General features: G+C 39.7%; 1 pseudogene across 1 annotated transcript; it reads right to left on the bottom strand.

Moving 5' to 3' along the window:
- Window positions 1–256: 256 nt before the first annotated feature.
- Window positions 257–5,428, bottom strand: LOC111661152 (ras-related C3 botulinum toxin substrate 2-like; annotated as a pseudogene). Its single transcript, XR_015437764.1, has 5 exons — window positions 5,362–5,428; window positions 3,978–4,095; window positions 3,019–3,081; window positions 760–930; window positions 257–395 (listed from the first exon to the last, which is right to left on the bottom strand). The product of XR_015437764.1 is annotated as a ras-related C3 botulinum toxin substrate 2-like (transcript).
- Between the last annotated feature and the right edge of the window lie 1,206 nt (window positions 5,429–6,634).

Raw genomic sequence — 6,634 nt, 5'->3', positions numbered from 1 at the left:
TTTTTTTCTTTCACTTTTATTCTGTTTCTCCAGCGCATGAAACTCTATGTTCATTAAGGAAGAAGCTTTTGAATCATTAGTGACAATTCCAGTCTGGCTGCACAGTATGTGATCAAGAAGTTGTGTAGAGTGAGTTGAAATTTAAGATCCAGGAATAAATAAATCACTGTGACTACTGTTCTCCCTCTCTTGTTCACTACAACTTCTCATTGTTTCCCTTTTTTCTCTTCTCCTCCCTCCCTCTGTTTATTTCAGACTTAACGTCTACAGCAGTGAGCAGGGCTTCTTCTTGACCTTGGTGGGCTGGGGGCAGAGCACGGCGTGGATGGCCTCATCAAACACAGTCTTCAGACCACCCTGGGTCAAAGCCGAGCACTCCAGGTACTTCACTGCGTCTAAAGACACAGAATAACACACATCGATAAACCGACACATAGAAATAAAGGCTAAGTCGCGGAAGTAGGCTGAAGTAAACAAGATGCCATTGTTAACAACAAAACTAACTGCAGGTCACTGCAACTTTCGTCTGTCAGAGAGGACGATTGATGACCATGATCTGAAAGTCAATAACAACTCAACCAACATCAAAAGGCAAACCCAGTGTGTGAAACAACCTCATTCATCTATACACACAGAGTGGTTGATTATCACTTGCTCAGCAATTAAGCACCACTTTGTTTCAAGCCTCCACCAGCCAGTAAGGCTACGGTCCGCTGTCATACAAGACCTGAGAGTCAGTCACCCATGAGTGTCACTGACCTATCTCCTTTGCCAGAGCCAGGCCCTGAGGATAGGTGATTGGTGCAAGCTTTTTTTCCTTCAGCTTCTCGATGGTCTCCTTCTCGTCCCTCAGATCCAGCTTGGGGCCAGACTGGGGCCCATCAGGATGATGGGCGTGGAGGGGCAGTGGTGGGGAACCTCCGGGTACCACTGGTAGAGGACAAGCAAAGACAAACCAAATGAATGAAGAGAGAGGGAGGAAGACACAAAGTGAAGGTACGTGTCTGAGATGAGGAAAATGACAAGGGCTGAAGGGAGACGAGAGGAGAAAGTTTTATTAAACTGTCATGAAATAAGTCTTGAAATTCAAATGAAAGGCTGAAATGAGAAGAATATATGGTCGTGGTTGGGTGTAGGCTCCATGCTTGTGTTTTTTTTCAATCAAGCCATCCAGGTTTCAGGCACAAAACTTTCAAATAATTTCAATCCTGTACTGACAGTCTCAACGCTCTTATCACCTCCTCCCACTTCTACAAATTCTCTTACTGTTTCCTTTTACTCTCTCTCACCCAGGCTCCCACTATTTACCTTTTTTTCTCCACTATCCTTTGCTTCTGCCTTTCCCTCTTAAAGTCTTCCTCTTGCCCTCTCACTCCTCTCCTTCCTCTCTCCATCCATTTTCTTCAGCATGGAAATGAAAGATCCTATCTGCTTGAGGAATTAAGTAGATTCTGTTTGCACCCACAGACCGGTGACAATTGTAGTTTCTTTGAATGACAAATCCAACCTACGTAATGAAGTAGTTTCCTCACAAGCCAGCCAGTTGACATGTGGGGATTATGGGTAATACCTGATGAATCATACTGCTGCTTTTTTGAGTCAGTTTTTATTTTTAACCGTCTTACCGTGTATGGCTTCGATTTTGAACCGCTATGTGCTGCAAATTCATGAGGTTTCAAGTGACTTAAAATTTAGACCTGCCCCAAAACACAAAATAGTCTTACTAAGTAAACACACACGCAATATTCCACTGTGAAGCTACACTTACAGTAAGTAGTGTGTGGTGGTTGTGAGGTAGCCCAGTGAGGAAGACAGTGATAAAAAGCCAAGCAGGATGGTTTGTGTCATTTAGTGTCGCAGTCACGAGATAAAAAATCTAATTTCCTTTTAATTCCATGAAACGGTTGTTGAGCACTACACTAATCTTCCTGCTCTTTGTCTCCAGTTGATTGTGCGTCTTGTAATATAGCACAGATTGAATAATGTCTGATTAGTGATGGATGGACGTTGAGTGAACAGGATGCTGGTCAATCTATTCTCCACTGTGTCATTACGCTTTGATTTGCTCCACATTCAGCTGCTCGGGAGCCTTGCCGTCAATAGTTGTTAACTTCTAAACACAAAAACTAACGAGCTTTCTGAAACTGATGAAGGAAGGAATGTGAAGTCAGACCAGGGCTAAAAGGTTGAGCATCATTAGAGGCTTGTCCTTGGACAAAAATCTCAAAAATTTAAATGATTATAACCAATCAGTATTTGTTTAAATGATTGTAGTCGTGACCACACGTGCAAAATAAATTAAAGTTTCATTATCTTAACATACATACAGGTAATGTGGTAATTTGTTGTGCTTAAGCTCAAATACAGCTTTGTTTTCTGGGTGTAAATGTATAACGTTAGCCCTCTTTCCACTGTAGAAGTTTCTCTACCTTTTCGTCACCTGGGCTTCCTTTTTAATTTCCCTCCATGCCAACATTTTACGAAGAACCACTTGTTTTTAGCATCACATCAGTATCATGTTACAGTGGAGACAGTGACAAGTAATTTAATAAGATGCAACTAAGAGGCAGGTTATTAGTTTTGGGCTCCAAAAGATAATTGAAATCAGTTATTTTAAAGGAGCACTTCTATCAAACACTAACGGTACCTGTGAAGTAAATTTACCTATAATATACCCATGGTATAACAAAATAAAAATAGAATATAATAAATTGTGCATCTCTTTATAGACACTCTTAATAGATGTGGTGATGGTGACACCTTTTTCCTCCTCCTCATTCTTCACCAGTCAAACTAAAGACGTTGGATGTTGAGGAATATCATAGAAGAGACATAATCAATGTCACACATGCAGGAACAATATCTGCCATGTTGATTGTTTCTTGCTCTTCTTTTCATTCAGCCATTTCTATTTTAGGACTACTTTATTTAATAAAGGGAAATATACAGTATATAAGTGGGGGCTATCGATTCCAGTGACATATAAAATAATAATTCACCTTTAGAGACGAGACTCACCTTAGCTCTGACGTTCTCGTAGGACGCCGGGCTCACCAGGGAGAAACAGATGAGGAAAACATCCTGGATGAAGATAAACAACGGGAAGAGGGAAAGATTAAATAGATTGTACCACACCAGCTCAGTCACTATGTCTGCAAGGATATATAGGAAATAGAAAATATATATTAAGTAACTCGTGGAGATGTCCACTTTGCTCTACCTGTGTGTGATTTTGTTGAAACAAGTATTTGATTTAAAATGGGCCAAAATGTTCAGGCTGATTCGACCAAAATAAAATCTTATACCAACATGCGCTTACTTGGTTTTCCCTGCACTTTCAACCACTTCTTATGTGGTTATGTCTGTTATTACGTGACCATGATTCCATACTTTGGTCACAGAATAACAAATAAACCATCTCCATGACAACTGAGCAAAACAGTGCCAAAGAAGGCCACAAGTGGGGGCTGAAAGCTCTGGTTAAATCAAGTAAATGAGCCATGTGTCACTGAATTACAGAATTAACTCAATTTTTCAAATTAAATACTCATCAAGCTAAAACTCTCTTTTCTCCTTTGGTCTCATGCAGGAACTTCTCACACTAAATAGCCTCTATAATGTTGGATATTGAAATAATAAGCCAGTCACAATAACAAAGGTTTTATATGTGTATTCTGATACTATACTACTGCTACTACTATACAATACTACTGATTCTGATACTAAAACACTATAAAGTCATCAGCATTTGTAGGAATTTATATCTACATATTACGTGTTTTCCCACATTAATCAGCTTCCTCAGTAACAGTTCTTCTCTTTTCTGTTCCTGTCTTCTAATTTAATGAGATGTAGCACAATCACTCTGCAGTGTTGTATATAGATCTGAAACGTTCTTGACTCCCAGTGTGAAACCCAGTGGGACACAAATTGTATTTTATTTTAACAATTTTTCCTTCGTGTTAGTGATAGTATACCGTCTGTGGGTAGGAGAGTGGGCGGAGCCTGTCCTAGTCTTCCTGTCCAGCTGTATCCCAAAGGCACAGGTTGACTGGTTTGCTGTCGACCATCACATTAGCTGAGTAGTTGTCAAATCTGCGGGGAGTAAGAAGGTCAGCGATCAACCAGTCAATCAGTTGGTGAGTCATTTGTGCCAAGGTAGAGTCTCATGATGAGACATTTATTGGAAAGGAGAGAAAACACAACTTATTAAAAACTGACCATTTCTTACCTTCACATTGAGAACAGTTAGACACCTTCCCCTGTTAAAACACCAGTGTTTCAGGAAACCACTACAATGCTGTAGATTATAACGTTTAAGCAGCACTGCCCCCGTGTGGTCACACTGAAACACTGCAGTCTCATTTATGAGCTCTGTGTGTTGCTTTCCTAACTTCATGTAAAGAGCAGTGACTGCAGGTACAGACTCTGTCACCTTATTGATTACGTCACTTTTCTCTTATGCAACTTTGATGAACACACTTTTTTTTTTTTTTAGCAGCGTCCTGTAACATTGTCATGTATTTGCATCTCACACCTTCACTTAGTGAAAAACAGCAGTTTTAGGCTCTTTCTTCTCTTTAACAGTATCCAGTCTGGTTTACAGATGATTTTAAGATTTCACTGATTACATATCAATTACTTTAAGGGCTGACTTCCAGTTATATTCCTAAGTCCCTGATAAATACTTAAGGTGGCATCTCTATCACCTCTCACCTGAGTTCTATTTTCTTGGTTATGATATGTCAACAATATTCATTCTCATTCTCTTTTACCTTCCTGTATTTCATTTAATGAAATTGTTGCACTTTAAATTGCCACTTGTAGTTCTGAATTGTTTGTGTTTATTTTCCCATGTGTAGCCTCTTGTAAATTTTTTTTAAAGGGTGCTTTATAGACTAAGTCTATAACTGTATTTATTCCTATAATTATCTAATGTTGACTAGCAAAGTAAACACCGGGTCAGTGCCTTGCTCATGGGCACAGCAACATTAAATGTTGAAGAAGAGGAGAGTGAGTGAGTTTTTAACTGGCAAGCTTTTAGAAAGAAGTGTGTTTTCATAACCTGTAGGCTGCTGCCAGCCTGAACCTGTCAGCATTAACACCATCAGACATGTGCACATGTACTGCTACAGTGTGTGTGTGTGTGTGTGTGTGTGTGTAATGTCGTACCGAAACTCTAATGTGTGAACATTCAGGCAGAAAGTTGGCATATTGCAATGCATAATGGTAAATTGCAAATGTGCAACTACATGTTTGTTTGCTTGTTCTTTTCATTTCTGTTATGTTTTTCATATATCTATATACAGAGAGGGAGAGGGAGCGAGGGAGCGAGCATGTGTTTGTGTGCATCATACTCACACAGTAGGAATATATTCCCGGGAAAGGCATGTTGTGTAGCTGATGAGAAGACATGTTTTTCCCACAGCTCTCACACAAGTAAAAACAGAGAGAGAGAGAGAGAGAGAGACATTATGAAAAGACAATAACAGCGTTTCAGGCAATAAAACTGGAAGTGAGAGAAAGATTAAAGGTGGGTGGGGCTTTATTTTTGTCCCACTTCCATACTACACTCTACATATGTACTGCATGCTAATGTTCATAGTGTACTTCTTTTCTCAAAACAAAGTCAATGTCCACTTGCAACCTCCTCCTCAAAAGTTGTGTGATGCTGTTGATACTGCACTGTATGTGCACATGCATTTCTCTGTGTGTGAAAGAGAGGGAGGGAAACATACTGAAGAGGGATGGGAGGGAAACCCACCAATACAGAACAATACGTCTTAATACAATGAGCTATAAATAAATAACCCAGAATATGTGTCTGTTACATGACCACTGATAAACAATGTCCTTCAGGACATAAAAAATTCAACATATGTGAATTTATGGACTTTCAAGGACTCACCCGAGCTCTGCTGTTTTGAAAAGCCAATGGCAGCAAGAAATATTTTACTAAGGAGACCTGACTGAGATAAACTTATCAAAACCCTACTGTTCAATCTTCAGTGGACAGTAAAATAAAAATACTCTGAGCACGGTGTACAGAAGACAGCAGAGCCAGGCAGCTATCACATTTTTAGTAAGATTAACAAAAAAAAAGGCTAAACTTACCTCTATCTGTCAAGTCTTTGGTGATGTTTCATCAGAAAAGCCTTGTTACAGTCCAGCTGAGGGTAAATTTTTGGCTGAAGCGTTGCGTTGCAGAGCTGTGTGGACTCTGTGTGTGGACACACACACACACACACACACACACACACACACTGACTCACAGAAATGCAAGAAACAGGACAATACAGTAAATTAACTGGCTGTAATTAATTGGCTGGACTGCGTAGAGTCAATGTGAGAAATTGAGGTCGTCCTTGAAAACTGTTGTGGAACCGCTGTCAGAAAAAAAAAAAGACATCATCACGTACTAGTTTCAGCTCTTCTGCTCACTCTGCTCACATACAGTATTTTAATACAGCAAAGTTTCCAATAAAGCAATGAAACTGTTGTTGAAAATCACCAATCACATAAGACAAAGACTTTGCTGTGACTTCAGCTGTATGAAATGATCTCTCAGAGAGAAAGTCAGAAGTCAGAGAAGTCAGAAGTGGGACCCACATCAGTTTTCAACTGTGTATTTCCT

This window comes from Seriola lalandi, unplaced genomic scaffold, assembly GCF_002814215.2.
Source record: "Seriola lalandi dorsalis isolate HSWRI2012SDOR001 ecotype SW California unplaced genomic scaffold, Sedor1 jcf7180002054537, whole genome shotgun sequence".
Taxonomy (NCBI): domain Eukaryota; kingdom Metazoa; phylum Chordata; class Actinopteri; order Carangiformes; family Carangidae; genus Seriola; species Seriola lalandi.
The sequence above is the reverse complement of the archived record's forward strand: the minus strand, read 5'-3'. Positions and strand labels throughout refer to the sequence as shown.